The following is an 18,163-nucleotide window of genomic DNA, read 5'->3' on the forward strand; positions in this document are numbered from 1 at the left end:
AGAAGGGAAGTCCTGGGTTCAAATCCAGTCTCAAACACTTCCAACCTGAATGACTCTGGGCAAGTCACATAACCTCAGTTGCCTAGCCCTTACCTCCGTTTTGCCTTGGAACCAATATCAATACTAAGATGGAAGATAAGGGTTTTAAAAAATGGGTCTAGCACAGTGATGGGCAAATTACTGCCTGTGGGCCAGATTTGGCCCCCTGAAATGTTCTATCTGGCTGTGCAACGTTATTCCTAATATGATGAATACAATGAGTAGAATACAATACAATGAAACTTTGAAAGAGTTGCCTTAAAAACAGATTGACAGATCAGCATTTCCTTTCCTTTGGCCCCCTCTTTAAAAAGTTTGCCCATTACAAACAAAAACAATGTAGTCAAAATCAGAAGGGAAACAACAAATTGGGAAAAAATCTTTATCATGAAAAACTCTGATAGGGGTCTAATTACTCAAATATACAAGGAGTTAAATCAATTGTATAAAAAATCAAGCCATTCCCCAATTGATAAATGGGCAAGAGACATGAATAGGCAATTTTCAGGTAAAGAAATCAAAAGTATCAATAAGCACATGAGAAAGTGTTCCAAATCTCTAATAATTAGAGAAATGCAAATCAAAACAACTCTGAGGTACCACCTCACACCTAGCAGAGTGGCTAAAATGAAAGAAGGGGAGAGTAATGAATGTTGGAGGGGATGTGGCAAAATTGGGACATTAATGCATTGCTGGTAGAGTTGTGAACTGATCCAACCATTCTGGCTGGCAATTTGGAATCTTGCTCAAAGGGCTATAAAAGAATGCCTGCCCTTTGATCCAGCCTTACCATTGTTGGGTTTGTACCCCAAAGAGATCATAGATAAACAGACTTGCACGAAAATATTTATAGCTGCGCTTCTTATGGTGGCAAAAAACTGGAAAAGGAGGGTATGTCCTTCAATTGGGGAATGGCTGAACAAACTGTGGTATATGTGGGTGATGGAATACTATTGTGCTAAAAGGAATAATAAACTGGAGGAATTCCAGGCGAACTGGAGAGACCTCCAGGAACTGATGCAGAGCGAAAGGAACAGAGCCAGAAGAACATTGTACACAGAGACTGATATACTATGGTAAAATCGAATGTAATGGACCTCTGTACCAGCAGCAATACAAAAACCCAGGACAATTCTGAGGGATTTATGGTAAAGAACGCTACCCACATTCAGAGGAAGGACTGCAGGAGAGGAAACATATAAGAAAAACAACTGCTTGAACACATGGGTTGAGGTGGACATGATTAAGGATGTGGACTCGAAACTACCACACCAATGCAACTACCAACAATTTGGAAATAGGTCTTGATCAAGGACACATGACAAAACCAGCGGAAATGTGCATTGGCCATGGGAGGGGGGAGTGCGGGGGGGTGAAGGGGTAAGTAGGAGCATGAATCAAGTAACCATGTTAAAAATGAATATTAATAAATGCTTACATTTTAAAAAAATTTTAAAAAAAGTTTGCCCATCACTCCTCTAGTAGCAACTTACCCAGAGAGGAACATTATTTCCAGCTCTTTTAGAGTTCATTAGTTTGAAAGAGTTTAAGGTATAACTAAGGGTTCAGACACACTCTCAAGACAAACACAGTTACAGAGAGACAATAATCTAAAGGAAGCAGCAGCTTCAAGGAGAATGACCTTTGTAGTCAAAGACTGACAACAAAGGGGCAGCACAGGATGTAAGAAGTATAAGGATGATATTAGAAAATAAGTATTGTTTTATTAGTTTAAAGATAAGAAGTAGAGAAGCTGGCTTGAAGAAGAATTGGAGTTTCAAATAGAGTTGAGAGAGTGTGTTAATTTCAACTGGGGGCAGTTATGTTATTTCTATAACAGTTACACTCTGGGTGTGGCATTCCAGGAGTGACTTCTGGCAGTCAACTGAGCCACACGCAGCTTCTTTCTCTCTCAGGGCTAGAAAAGGTAACATCTTTGCCTCTCTATCTCTATCTGAGTGAAAGATTTAAAGGAGTGGAGTGTTTTCTTTTCCAACTTGGGAAACACTATTCCATCTATCAAAAGTATCTAGAAACAATTTTGACCTTTATTTTCTGGTTCTTTGTCCCTTATTTGAGTGCTCGCCTAATATTATTTTTTACAGAAGGGAGCAGACCCTGGGTGCCCAGCGAAGCTCACTTGTCATTAGGGATATACCCCCCAAGGATTTCTGTCTGAGAACTCTGCAAAGATAGAAGACCCTACAATATAAGCAGTTCCAAATTGTCTTTCTCACACACATATCCTACACTGTCTACTACCATTCTACTTGAAGTTGAACCCACTTGTGCCATGGATTCAGTATGTATTTATGAGAGAATTCCCCCTAGGTTCATGGGGTCAGAAAAAGTTTCATATTAACTACTTTTACTTTCTATCCTAAAAAAATGCCTTTGCTAAGAACTAATTAGAGAGAAGTAGGTGGCTTAGTCTATAGAGCACTGGAGAGACTTATTAACTATATGACCTTCGGCAAGTCATTTAACCTGTTTGTCTTAATCCACCAGAGAAGGCAACCACTCCAGTAACTTCACCAAAGAAGCCCCATGGACACCATTAGCATGCTATGGTCCCCAGAGGTTATGAAGAGTTAAACTCAAATGAACAACAAAAGAGCTAATTGTCTTCTGACTAAATGTTAGTGGAAAGCACAACAGTGGAGTGTCAAGTTACAGTAGTAATAATAGCTTACCAAAACGACCCAAGGATAGTCACCCTCTAGGAACCTAGCCCACAAATGTGAATTCAAACTTCAGGAGCCCAGAGAGAATATTGCATATAGATGTCACTTATGATTATTCCTTGGGTGTCAAGGATCTTTCACCATTTCTTAGTGCCATCCCTGAATGACAACTCTAAGTCTTCTTACAATGTTTGAGTAGTCAGTGATTTAGCCTTTCGGAAACATCTTTGTTTCTGATATATTACATGTTTTGAAACTCTACCCCAACACTCTAAAGGCATGCCTGAAAGCCCAAAAGTAGAGATTGAATGGTTGATTCAGGACCATGCTATGACTTTCTCATTCACTATATGAATAAATAATTATCATTATTTCAGCATCAATTAACGTTCTATCATAATGAATATAGATATAGATATGTTGAGTCCTATAGATTTGGTTCTATGAAATTTGGATAAATCTATACTAACACATATGTATCTTAGAATGTGGTTTTTGTTATTTCATGGGAGTTTTGGTTATTTATTCAAATAAATACCTGATAGGTTGGGTTTTTTTCCTTCTTGTTTGTTCCTTCTTCTAAAAGTCAGTTGCAACTCTAAACTTGGTTGAAGATTCTAGGAAGCTGGGTTTTCGATCATTTAGATTTACTGTACCATAGGCTCTCACCTTCTAAAATATAATTTACTTTAGTGCCTTAAGGATCTATCAGTGTGGGTAATACCTCCACCAGCTTAAATCACAACCTTTCTTAATACTTCATCTATGGATGCCCCAAGGGAATGGAAGCTACCTACAGAGCTTAGCTCATTAAGAGGTAGAGATGGTAGCATCTCATTTATGTCATACACAGACATAAGACTGAGTGTGTAGGCCAGAAGCTCTAAGAATATTGAAGATGATGACAGAAATTAAAATAAATTTACTCATCCTAACCTAGATAACAGTGGGAGCAGGAAATAGTTCTACTGGGGTGGATGGGGATTCTGTGGAATTAAACAGAAAGTATCCTAATAGCTATGCAGTAGGCACTTTTTTGATGGGCTCACCATAGACAAGATTGGCTGTGGATATGACTAATAAAGCAGACAGAAAGTGTTTTGATGATATCCTAATATGTTCCAGGACAGTATTAGAAATGAGTAGTGACAATCTCACAGGACCATTCCCACCCCAAGAAGCCAGAGTAAGAGCTGAAGGGTCCAGTAGATGGCAGCAATCAATCAGCAGGAGAACAATAGACTGGACAGCAAATCCCTAAGCACAAAACTGTGTTTTATAAGCCCACTGAGACACTGTGAGGAAGAGTGGTGCGTCAAAGATAAATCTAGGTTCACAGCAAACTAGCTGTGAGAGACATAATTGAGAAGCAATGAGGTTAAAGCTGGTTGTGGAAAGGAAAAGATGTGAAGAGAATTCCAGTTGTATCATAGCCCTTTCTCCCCTACAAGCTTGAATTTTCCAGGAAGTGTTCCATTACTTCACCAACTAATTAGTCTGTGAGAAATCATTCCCCTTATGAAGGGGGAGAGTTAAAAATTAATAGACTACTTTGTTTTCCTTTGTTTTGTATTTTGCTATTCCAAATAAATGCCTTTCTGTTTGACTTCTGATTCTTGCCTTGCTGGTTGGTAGGGGGGGAAAAGATTAAAGATAATTTGCATAATTATAATTATATATTACAATATATAATTATAATTACCCACTGAACCTAGGGTGTGGTACTAAAAGGGTTCCAGAATTAAGTATGATTTACATCTGTGACTTAATGTAGCCAAAATTTCATTACATGTTGGCTAGCTCTAAATCTAGGTCAATTTGACTTTGAACAGGAATACAATCCAAGGCCAGTCCCATAAGGAACTTTAAGGTCTTCAAGGTCTCTAGATCTAAATCTATGATTCTATATTTCTTTTCTACAAACCTAGGTTAGATTGTAAAGAAAAATTTTGGATCTCTTAAATGCATCAATTGGTTGTCTATATGGTATTCTTTTACTTGGCACTGAAATAAGCATTAAAAACTACAATAAAAACCACATTTGTTCCATAGAGTACAATCCCTAATAGACCATGCTGAAACCATAAACATACATAAACCCACCATGGAAAAGTGAGCTTCACAAAATTTTTGTGAGTCTATTCTATAACATGTGAAAAATAAAGTAATGAAGGAGGAAGCCAGGTAAAGAATTGTAAAGAATTTTAGACATGGAGTCAGGAGAACCTGAGTTCAAATTTGACCTCAGAAACTTAACAGCTGTGTTACACTCAGATGAGTCACTATTCCTAACTTGATTTCCTCCTCTACAAAATGAAGATAATAAGGTACAGCACCTACCTACCAGAGTTGTTGTGGGATAATATAAGATTAGATTTGTTTTTAATCATATCAGCAGGATATCACAGTTCCACAGATATCTTAATTTTTTTCCCAATTTGCATCATGGAAATCTGGCCAAGATAAAATTTTCAGTTTTTATAATTAAACAGAAAGAGTAATTCATCAATAAGTACTGCATGTTATTTCCCCTTCTCATTTCAAACATTAAATTAACACCTAAAAATAGTAGGGATATGAAAATCAACTTAATTTTCCTCCTTCTGTGTAATGCTGACCATGAAAGGCTTGCCAATACGGATAGGTAAACTTGATGGTGTTTATGTGCTAAATATTTGATATCCATCATTTCAGGGTGGAGAGTTTAAAATACTCACCTCAATTTACTCTTCCATCTCCATTAACTTCTAACTTTTCTTATTTGCTTTCTTACCTCTCTTAAGTCTATCCACTTTAAACACAGCTTGTATAAAGCATCTAAGTTAAAGATAGGATGGCCAGAGTTCTCTCTCTTAGAAAATCAGTGTCTTTTTGCTATTGAAGTTCCTATATTCCAAGAAGTCATTGAGAAAACAATGAGTAGTGCCAAATGCTTTCAGGTGTTCGTTTCCTTTATCTGAAGGAAAGACCACATGTTGATACAATGTTAAGATTTGGAGTCCTGGGTTGGGTTCAAGTCCTGTCTCTAACAGAGAAGTTGATAGATTTAGGTCTGAACAGTAATTAAGAAGATATTTAGTTGAACTACCTCATTTTGCAGATAAGGAAACTGAGATGAAGAAAGTTTCAAGTAATTTGTCCTCAGCCACACAGGTAATAAATGGAAGAGATGGGATTCAAACCAGTCCCCCCAAAATTAAATAAAAATTAAAACCCTATTTTAAAGGATATGAGAAAAATGAACTAGCATATGTGAAGCACCTTACAAACTGTTAAACACTATTAGTTATTTTATTAGCTGTACTTTTGGCACAAAATGCCAGAGATATATTTCATTTTGTTAAATTCCCTTGGTTTTAGGGTTTGTTCTTTGGGTATGCCAATTGCCGGATCAGAAATATGGCAACCCATCTCAAGGAAGGTATGTGTTGGCAAATGGTAAAAAAAAAAACAACTAAATTTCATTTTTAAAAAAATCTTTCCCTAAATACTAAAACACTTTCACAGCCATCATTTCATTTTCACAACATTCTTGTCAAGCAATAATCTGCCCAATATGGGGCCCAAATTAGAAAGGCAATCTGTCAATACCCAGTCCACTACTCTATGACTTCTGCTGGGTTAACAAGGGAATTGCAATCATTCAATAAGAGGAATGTCAAGTCATCTTCTCTTCCCTAACATAAGAAATCTAATGATATTCTCTCAGTACTAACTGCATCCAATTTAGCACTCCCCTGGGTCACATTCCCTACCTCACTTCTTCATTTAGCAATACTTGTAAAACGTTCTTAACACTTTTATCTCCAGTTTAAGAAGAGCTAAGCTGCAAAAGCCTCCTGATTCTGTTTTGATGTTAAAAACTGCATAAAAGCTTTTAAATATGTGGGGGGGGGGTGGAGTGGGGAGGGTTAGGAAGAGAGGCAGAGCACACATCACAGTGGAAAAGATTTAAACTGCTTCATACCCCAGAATTAATCTGTACTCAGAGGGGTACCTAAAGAAATTAGAAGGAGTCAAAACTGTATTGGGGCAATGTAAAAAGGAAATCAGACTAACTGAAAGAATCCTTATTAGAGTATGGATTTGCTGGACTGGATAGCTACATTTCCCAGAATTCACAAGATACATATTTAGCCTTCCATTTCACTTTGACTGTGTAGACTAAGACAGCTAGTTCAATACCTTCATCTTATAGATGAAAAAATTGAGAACAGACAGCTGAGTGATAATGCTAAATTAAGAATGTGTCTGACACAATCATACTACTTTAAAATTATCCTAAATTTGTTCCTTCTTTTCCATTATCATTGTCATCATTGTAATAATCCAATCCTTTCTTATCTCATGTCAAGTGAGTTTGAAGTCAAAGGATCTGCGTACAAAAATGTCTCTATCACTTATGTTGAATCCTCAACCTCATTTTCCTTATCTGCTAAATAACATTTTTAGTTGACCCTTAAATTCCTTCCCTGCTATAAGTCATAGAACTATGATCCTATGATCCTGTGTCAGACCTTCAGGATCAAATCTTGGGTGTTTGGGATAGGAGCCAAACATCCTCTCATTGCCAATGACCAATAGCCCAATTTCCTCACAGCCACTAGGATATCTCTACATTACTTCCCTGAAATAGGACCTTAGGTCACCCCCTTAATACTCTGGGATTTATGGTTTTTCTTGCTTAAGATTTTGTGGTCAATAAACCAGGCTTGAGATGTGGTACACCAGTCTTCACTCCTTAAAATAGAGGTTTGAAACTGAGAATGAGATTTTTTTCATAGAAAAATTACAAATATCATGTCTAAGCTCTTTAGTATAAAGTATATACTTTATTAAGCTATACTACCAATTTAAGAATCTCCCATCATTGGTGTCTTTCCCAAGACAGTATCCCAGAGCAATGGCTCAGTGTGGTGACTTATGAGCATTGTCTCTTTTGTCCTAATTAAAGATGTGTTCTATTATTTTTTTAATGAGAGAACTTCACAATTATGTACAATATTATGGATACTCTACACCATTATACATACTATTCCTATGGTTAAATAATGAAGACTTAGGGCAAACTCTCCTTCAGAATCTCAAAACCATAACAAATGCAGCAAATTAAGCTAAAGAATAACAAGAGGAGTAAATAAAGAAATCCTCTCAAGGAAAGCTTAATAGGAAAAACCTCAGAGAAAGACTAAAGAAATTAGCAACCAGAAAAGAGATCTCAATATATTGACAACATATTGCTTCCATTTATACAGTGTTTTAAGGCAAAGCATTGAGCATATATTACTTCAATGATCCTTAAAACAGCCCTGGAAGGTAAATACTATTATTATCTCTATAATAAAAAGTACTATTATTATCTCTATTTTGTACATGAGGAGACTGAGACACAAAGAGCTTAAATGATTTGCCCAGGGTCATACTAATAAACACAACTAATAAATGTTTGCAGCAAGATTCTTTTTTTCAACCTTACCTTCTGTCTTAGTATTAATTCTAAAATGAAAGAGTGTCAAGAGAAAGGCAATTGGTTAAATGACTTGCCCTGGGTCATACAGCTAGCAAATGTCTGAGGCCATATTTGATCCTAGGCCTCCCAACTCCAGATCAGGTACTCTATTCACTGTGCTATCTAGCTGTCTCTTGCATAATGTAATTACATTATTCACAAGTTAAAAGAAAGAAAATAGAAATCTCTAGGAGGAAATAATATTTCTACTACTACAAACCAACTCCCTAAAACAGAATGGAACAACCTAAAAAACTTTCAGTGGCTTAGAAGCTCAATTTAAAAAATTAAAGAAGTATCTGATAGATATAAGGGTACAAATGAAATCTCTCAAAGAAGAATGCAAATACAAATATTAAATTGATAGCTTAGGATGGATAGTGGAAAATCTTAAATCAATAGGCTCTAAAGGAGAGAATAATAAAAAGGTAACAAATATGCTAAATTTAAAGGATGAGATATTTCAAAACAAAAGGCAGAAAATATGGAAGAACACTTGAGACCTTTACAAACTCAAGCAAATGACCCTAAAGATAATACTTGAATTACAAAAAAAAAAATCTAAGCATATTGGCTTATAAAAAAACATGATGAATCAAAAAATATGAATACCACATTCCAACAAACAAATAAAATTCCAAAAGTTTTGGGAAGAGGGGAAAATGAATGCAAATTTATTAAGTCCATATGATTTCTTTGGAGAAGAATAGCAAGTTAAACTCATACAGAAATTTAATCTCCATAGTCCAGAATTTCATTATTGAAGAGATAAGCAAGAAGAAAAAGAAATTTACATATCCAAAGATGCTCATTCAAATTACATAATATGAAAGAAAATTCTGGAACATAATATATTGAAAAGAAAAAGAAATCATCTTGCCTCCCAAAAAGCATGTCCTACAAAGAAGATATTACTTCATAAATAAAAATAGAAATTCTACCTAAACTAATCTACCTATTCAATGCCATTCCACTTAAATTGCCAAAAAATTGTTTTCTTGAGTTAGAAAAATAATATTTGGAAGAATAAAAGATCAAGAATATCAAGTGAATTAAAGAAAAAATCATAAAGGAGGTTCTAGATTTTAAATTGTTTTCTAAAACAGTAATTAGCAAAATTATCCAGTACTGGCTAAAAATAGAAATGTAGATCAGCGGACCAGAACAAACATAAAACAAAGAGCAGCAAAAAATTATAGCAATCTTGTATATGACAAAAGTATAAATTTAGGTTTGGGAGATAAAAAAATCACTGCTAAAAGCTGCTGGAATAACTGGAAAATAATTTAGCAGACACTAGTTATAGGCCAGTATTACAGCATTCACTAAAATAAGATTAAAATGGATATATGATCTAGACACAAAAGGGGATTCCATAAGTAAATTAGAAGAAGGGAACATACTACCTATCAGATTTATAAATAGTAGAGGAATTTATTAGCACACAAGATAGCATTGTGAAATGTAAAATGAAAAATTCTGAGTACATTAAATTGAAAAGCTCTTGTACGAATAAAATAATTCCTACCAAGATTAGAAGGAAAGTAGAAAATTGGGTTGTAGGGTGGTGGCAATTATAAACAGCCTCTCAAATAGAGATCTTATATTTAAAATATAGAGAGAACTTTGTCAAATTTATAAGAATAAGAGCACTCTCCCAACTGATAATGAAGAAACCAAAGCCATATATAGGCATATGAGAAAGTGCTCTAAGTCACTACTGATTAGAGAAAGGCAAATGAAAACAGTTCCAAAAATATCACCTATGCCCATCAGACTGGCTAAAATGGCAAAAAGACAAAGTAGCAAATGTTGGAGGGGATGTGGAAAAATGGGAACCCTAATACACTGTTGGTGAAGCTAAAAACTGATCCAACCATTTTGGAGAGCAATTTGGAATTACACACAGTTATAAAACTGAGTATACTTTTAGACTCAACAGTATTAGTGCTGTGTCTATTTCCCAAAGAGATCAGGGAAAGAGGAAAAGAACCCATATGTTCCAAAATATTTATAGCAGCTCTCTTTGTGGTGGCAAAGAATTGTAAATTGAGGGCATGTCCATCAATTTGGGAATGGCTGAGCAAAGAATAATTGTGATGGAATACTATTGCGCCCTAAGAAACGATGAACAAATTGATTTTTTTAAAACTTGGAAAGAACTACATGAGATAATGAACAGTGAAATGAGTAGAACCATGAGAATATTATATACAGCCAGAGAATTAATGCTGGGAGACTAAACTGTGAATATCACCTCCAGAAAATGAACAGAAAGTGAAATATGAAAGACTAATTTATATGTACATGTTGGCTTATCTTGATGATATCTTTCGGGATGTGGGGAAGTTGGGGAGGAAATGGAACATTTGTGGATGGGATTTATTTTATATATAGATATATATATATATATGAAGAAAAGTAAGCTAAACATATAGGAGATCTGTGATTTCATTTTGTGTACTATCTTCTTTTCTTTGTATATGGAAATGTTTGTTTCCTTAGGTTTTGTAAAATTTAGAATAAATAAATAAATAAAGCTAGAGCTTCAACAGAATCATAGACTTTAATTTCTCCTGAAAAGAAAAAAAAACAACTAGGCAGAACATTTGGCATGCAAAACACACACACACACACACACACACACACATGCACACATACATACACATATACATACAAAAAAACAACAAGAAATTAAACAGGTAAGCAAACTCATATAGGAATAAATACATTTTTGCTGAATTTCTGATACCAATTCTATAGATGGGGATAAAGAGTCAGAAGTAAACTCATTAAAGGAAAAAAATGGAACAAATGGGTGGGGTGATGAGTCATCATTTATTCAAATAAGTGGCAAGAAGTGAAGAAAATCTTTCAAAAAAGAATAAAAGGGTTTTGGTCCAGGGGAGAGGGAGGACTTTTAATTATACTCTTATTGAGACCTAAAAACAGAAGCATAAAAAAATTGCATCAGTAAATATATATCAAGGCCCTGAGTCTGGTGGAGAGGCAGAGATGGGTGGAGATGGGGGTAGAAAGAAGATAAAAAGGGAAGTTTTTTTCCAAAGTTACCAAATCACCAAACATTACCAATCTTTTAATTATCAAATCTAATGGATTTTTTCCATCCTCATCCTTTTTGACTTTGCAACAGGCTTTAAACACCTTCTTCCCTTCGATACCCTTTTCTCCCTTGGATTCTGTAATAATCTCTACCCTGACTCTCCCGCCACCTGTCTAATTGTTCCTTGTTTGTCTCCTTTGCTAGATCATGATCTAGGTGATACCTGTCAACTATGAATGTTCCCCAGAGCCCTGTTCTTGGCCTTCTTTTCAAAAATCTCCTTTATGTTTAGCTTACTTTTCTTCATATTTACATAATAAAACCCATCCATTAGTGTCCTAGTCCCTCTCCAAACTCCCCACATTATAAAAGATATCATCAAGGTGGGCCAACATGTAATAAGTAAGTCTTTAATGTTTCATCTTTCTGTTCACTTCTAGAGGTAACATCCTATTTTACATCATTATGTCATATTTCCAGGGTTTCAATTTTCATCTCTATTCCAGTGATTCTCAATTTAACTTATCCAGCCCTACACTCCAGACTTTCATCTCCAACCTGCCTATTAGACATCTCAAACTGGATGTTCAATAAATATTTTAAAATTCAACATGTCTGAACATGTTCTAAACCAAATTCATTATCTTTTCCCCAAAACTTCTCCTCTTCAGAATTTTCCAAGTACTGTTAAAGACACCACTGTTTTCTCAGACTCCCAACCTTTATGTCATTGTTGACTCCTCATTCTTCCTAATCCACTCTGTTGCCAAATCCTTTCAAAATCTACCTCTGTAATATCTCTTATATATCCCTCTTTCCTATGACACTACCCTGGTACAGATTTTCATCACTTCATGCCTAGACTCTTTCAGTAGTCTGCTATTTGGCCTCCCTCCCCCACATCTCTCCCTACTCCACTCCATCCTTTCTCAGCTATCAAATTAATTTTCTTGGTGCAGATATGACCATGTCATTTCTCCTATTCAATAAACTTCAGTGGCTCCAGGATCAAATATAAAAATCCTCTCTTTGGCATTCAGTCATGACCCTTTCTTACTTTTGAAAAAAGACTGGTCTTCTTAAACTTTAAACATTTCCCCCACCAGAGCCACCAATATATACTGAAATCCAGTCACACTGGCCTCCTTGGTGTTATTCAAACAAAGCAATCCAACTCTAGACTGGACATTTTCACTGACTTTGCCCCTGGCCTGGACTGTTCTTTCCTCATCTCCGTCTCATGGATTCCTTCAAGTAACACCTAAAATTCCATCTTCTATGAAAAGCCTTTCCTAGTCCTCCTTAGTGCTATCACCTTCCCTCTATTGATTATCTCTTATTTATCCTATATAGATCTTATCTATTCATTGTTTTTTCCATGTTGCCTTCCCCCCCCCCATTAGATTGTGAGCTCCTTGATAGCAGGGACTTTAGCTTTCCTTGTCTGTCACATAATAAGATCTTAATAAATATGACTGTTAGTCTAAGGGGAGAAGAGTAGGTGGAAGAGAATGGAGAAAAGTAGAGAGGGGGAGGGAATAAAAGTGGAAGGAGGAAGAGAAAGAGAATCAAGGGAAGGAAGAGAAAAAGTGGAAAGAGGAGAGAGGAGGAGGGAGAGGGAAGAGAAGTGAAGGAAAATGGGGGAAAAAGAAGTGGACAAGAGAGGAAATAAAGGAGAAAATGGAAAAGAGAGAAGAAGGGAGGACAATAGTAGGGATACAGGAGAGAGTAAAGTGGGAAAAGTAATGAAAAGGTGGGAGAGAGAGCAAATGGAGAAAGAGGAGGAGGAAAAAGTAGAGAAGAGAAAAGGAGAAAAAGAGAGGAAAAGAGAAGTGAGAAGGAAGAGGAGAGGAGAAGAGAAAAAAGAAATTTCAAGTTCTGAATATCTTAATAAACAAATAATCTGCAAGCATTTTTTAATAACAAAGGTCATTCAAAAGTTGAGGATAGCTTCCTACATAAAGGTAAGTAATCATTTGTTTCCAAAGGAAGCATTAGCCAATAATAATGATTTTCATTTGCAGAGCCTTTTAAAATATGAAGAGCCTTTTACATAACTTATCTCAATTTAACCTCAGAACAAGACTGTGACATAAGTATTATAGGTATTTTATCCATGGTTTTTAGGTGAGGAAAGATCTGAAGGGATTGGATAATTTACAAATGGCCATGCAGCTATTAAGCGTCAGAAGATACATCTGAATCTGTCTTCTTAGCTCTCAGTCTAACATTATATACACCACACTTTACTGATTTGTTTGCAACTAATATTAATTTCCTCCTCTATCCTTTCTATAATTGCATATAACCTTAATAAAGTGAAAAAAAAAAGATGCAATCTGATGCTACCTTATCACCAGAAATTTGTACTGGGAATCTAAATCATTTTCATGAACACCTATTAAGTTAGAAAATGAAGTCAAATCTAATGGCACCAATTAATAGTTAGGCTAAAGATAAACTTAGAGGAAGTCAATTTGGGCTTTATTTTTCTTCCATCACAGGATGGATGAAGGAATTCAAAGGACCATTGCGAAAAAGAGGAGTAAATTTATTTAGATGTTGTTATTATGTCTTTTGTTTGAACAGATGAGGATGTCACCCAGTAGTATCATTAATTCACAAAGCTTTATTATATGTAGCTCTGCCAATTCACTCTAGGAGATATAATTCTCCCAAGCTAATGGATATAAAATACTCACTGGGATGAAAGGGTTCAGGTGACAATCATCAGACATTTTCAGGGCATTAAATGGGACACAAATCAGGCTGATTCATCTCCAAATGGGCAGGGTTTAACACCTTGAATTGTTTTAATCACCCTTACTTCCTAAGGCATAAAGTATTTACATTATCTATTCGGTTAGTCAAAAAGGTTCACTGAATTTCTTAGAAGAGGCATGAGCAGGCCAGATACAATCTCCAGGATCCTGTTTTTATTCTATCATTCTTTCCAAGTCCATTCTAGCTTCTGATCAAATATGACAATAAATGTGAAAGCCGCCTCCTACTTTTCTTTTGTATGGGAAATTATTTCCACGCCTAAAAATAAGACTTCGTTTTCGGGTTACTACAGAAAAAACCTAGATACGTATAAAGAACACAGGTGAGAGGAGGCTCCCTTCAGAGTTAAATACAATAGCCTCCAAGTATATCACTACCCCTGTTCAGGAGATACTGCCGGGCCACTACTATGCTTCTTTATTCCCTTACGTTTTAGGAGCCGCAACTCTGAATTGTCTGCTTCTCGTTCCTCCCTGAAACGATCACTTGAAATCTCAACAAAATATCAAAAACTGCCACTTACCAGTACCTAAAGAATACCTCTGTCCAGCACTCCAGGTCGCAGGCAGCCAGCGGCTTAATTAGAGCCCCTGAGGTTGTTTACAATTTGCGGGAGCAAGCCCTGTCTCCTCGTGAACTCCGAAGGCTTGAACTTTGCAAGAGGACTTGCCCTACTGCTTCGCTAATAGGCTATATTTGTAAGCTGATAACATGATCTCTGGTCTTAGAGAAGGGACATGTGCATGAAAAAAATATCCACCCCTTATGACTCAACTCGGCGTGAGACACAAGAACTTTAATAGGAGAGTGTTACCACAGAGGAAATAATAGAGCCAACAGGCTGGGGATATGAAACCTGAAATTAGGTTGATTCTCATACAGATGTGCGACATTTTTTTTGAAAGCGAATGCATTTAAGGCTGAGGATCTTATGAGAAAGAAAACTAGCCGCATTCAAAGGAAGAACGGTGGGAAGAGAAACAGAGGAAAAACAACTGCTTGAACACATGGGCTGATGGGGTTGTTATTGGGGATGAAGACACTAAAGAATAACTCTAGTCCAAATATAGAAAATATGGAATTAGGTCTTAATCAAGGATACATGTAATAACCCGGTGGAATTGTGTGTCGGCTAGGGAGGATTGGGGAAGAGGGAAAGAACATGAGGCATGTAACTATGGGGGAAAATGCAAGATAAAAATAAAAATATAATGTTTAAAAAAAGAGAATGCATTTAAATTCTGAAGTCTTCTAAATATACGAGGGGACCTGAAAGGGGTTAGAGGGGAGAAGAAATTGGCTCAAGGTCCGGAGATCTTAGCTGTTTTTTAATAGCAGGAAACCAAGTAAATAAAATATGGAAATAAGCCAAGTGACCGAGAGATAAAAGGGGCATTTCCTTCAAAGCTCTAGAAAATAGATGTTGATGGTCTATTTATTGCAACATTATTGCTACTTCATGCATTTTAGATGAGCTTGAACTCCCTACGGATATGTTTAATCTTAGGCAAGAATACTTTGCTGCTATTTGCCATTGTAGTATATGGAATGTATTAAACTAGTGTGCTTATCTCGTAAGTCACCTGGTTGGTAACAAAATAGAAGCCTGTAAAAAAGAAAACAACAACAGCAAAGGAGGGGGGGACCCTTGTGCTACATTTGTATAGATATTTTCATACATATATGTATATATTGGACCTCCAGGATTTACAAGGTAACACAACAAATCTACAGAATCAGTGCCCAGTCTCCAAAGGACAAAAAGACAAAAGAGAACCCATAAACACTTTGGGATCAGAGATTAGGGCTCAGAGGGACCTCAAGGTCCAATCCCTTCTTTTTATGGATGAGAAAATAGAAGGCCAAAGAAATTAAATGACTTTCCAAAGGAAATATAAGACATCAGAGAAAAAGTAAAGACTCAAACTCAAGTCTTCTGACTCCAAAGTGATTTGCAAACTTCTGCTCATCACATTTGTTCCTTATGAAATTAAAAATTACATACTAGAATAACTATAAGATATAATCTCAGACTGGCTAAATTAGCAGAAAATGAATAAAAATGTCAACTGAGGTATAAGGAAACAAATTAATTCATCTACCAAATTAGATTTTTTTGAAAGATATCAAATATTGCAGCAGGAGCAAATCGCTGAGGAAGAAAACAAGCATTTATGAATCACCTCCCATGTGCCAGGCTTTGTGATAAACACTTCACAAATTCATCACATTTGATCTTCATGAGCCAGGGAGGTAACAGCTATTATTACTTTTTCTATTTTACAAATGAATGAACTGAGGCAGAGAGTGGTTAAGTGACTTTTCCAGAGTAACACAATTGGCAAGTACCTAAAGTCAGCTATGAACTCAGGTATTCCAGATTCTAGACCTAGTACTATCTCCATTCCATCACCTCACTACCTCAGCAGGCTGACTACACAGAGTAGATAGACAGTCCTCTAAGAACAGTATGGCAGGTGTCTAGGTAATAGAGTGGATAGAGGGCCAGGCTGGGAGTCGGGAGGACCTGGGTTCAAATTTGACTTTAGACATTGCCTACATGTGGGATCCCGGGATGAGTTATTTAGCCTGAATTGCCCAGCCCTTGCCAGTCTTTTTTCTTAGAACTAAGACAGAAGGTAAGAGTTTTCAAAAAATCAATTATTTTTATATTATATTAAATGTATATTAAATTTTAATATAAATAAATATTAAATAAATATTAAAATATATATTGACTTTATATTATGTATTAAATTTATATTATATTAAATAAAATTTTTTTAAATTATAAAAGGAATTGTATCAAGTAGTATACTAAGGTTTTAAAGGAGCTGAGGTTACCCACCAATGATAAGCTTAACAAAAATAACCCCATTTTAAGTTATGTTTAGACAAAAGGAGTATAAAGGAAGGTTTTTATGAATAGTCCTAAGGAAGAAGGGATGATGGTAGCATATGACGGAGAGAAGGCAAAACTACTCCACTATGATTTTTCTCTACCAAGAAGAATGGTGAAGAAGAATATTAATAATAATATCTAATTTTAAGATTTGCAAAGAGTTTGATGAATATGTCATTCTGTCATCACAACCCACTGTGAGATGGGCAATAATAATAATAATAATAATAACTAGTATTTATATAGCACTTGGAGTTTTATAAGGTGCTTTACAAGGCCACTTTTATGTTTTCCTCACAATAATCCTGAGATACATAGGTGATATCATTGTTCCCGTTTTGCAGATGATGAAACTAAAGGCACAGAGAACTTAAGACACTTGCCCAGGTCACACAGATAACACACTAAATTTAGAGTTGGAGACTCAGAGTTTAAATGCTATCATTGCCTTGTTCTATATGTGTGACCTTGAACAAATCACTTAACTTCCCAGGGTCTCAGTTTTCTTACCTCTAACACTACTAGGTTAGATTAAATTATGTTAAGGGATCTCTCTAGCACTAAATCAAAGATTTATGAAAATTATAAAATTAAAAATACTAAGAATAGCTAACATTTATATAGTACTTATTATGTGTCAGGCACTCTGCTAAGCACATGACAATTATCTCATTTGATCCTCACAATTCTGGGACTAGTGGTTATCATTATCTCTATTTTACAGATGAGGAAACTGAGGTTCACTGACTTGCCCAGAGCCAGAGAGCCAATAGGTATCTGAGGCCGGGTTTGAAGTCAGGTCTCTTTGACTCCTGGCCTGGCACTCTAACCAATGTGCTGCCTAACACCCTAATAGATGCAAGCTGTGGGGAAATAGGTTGGATAGACTTCTAATAGTAATGGAAATCAGTATAAACTTTTTGAAGAACCTGGAAATTCACAACAGCCTTTCAAATGCTGATATACTAGGATCTGATTATTTTACCAATGAGACTCTGTCTCAAGATGGCAAATCATTTAATCCCCTTGAGTCTCAATTTTCTCGTCTCTTCAAGGGGGATAATGGTATTCTCTATAGGACCTACTTCACAGAGCTAGAGTGAAGATTAAATAAGATAATGTACATAAAGTGCTTTCCAACTCTGGAGTGCTACACGAAGTGTTGCAAACAATTTTAATTG

At 35.9% G+C, this 18,163-nt stretch overlaps 1 protein-coding gene across 1 annotated transcript in view; it reads right to left on the bottom strand.

Moving 5' to 3' along the window:
* LRRC2 (leucine rich repeat containing 2) overlaps positions 1–14,727 on the bottom strand; it is a 206,874-nt gene extending 192,147 nt beyond the window's left edge. Inside the window, exon 1 of the mRNA XM_044661335.1 lies at positions 14,604–14,727. The gene's annotated coding sequence lies outside the window, so the exon portion shown is untranslated. The remainder of the gene's footprint in view (positions 1–14,603) is intronic.
* Between the last annotated feature and the right edge of the window lie 3,436 nt (positions 14,728–18,163).

This window comes from Gracilinanus agilis, chromosome 1 (genome assembly GCF_016433145.1).
Source record: "Gracilinanus agilis isolate LMUSP501 chromosome 1, AgileGrace, whole genome shotgun sequence".
In the NCBI taxonomy this organism is placed as follows: domain Eukaryota; kingdom Metazoa; phylum Chordata; class Mammalia; order Didelphimorphia; family Didelphidae; genus Gracilinanus; species Gracilinanus agilis.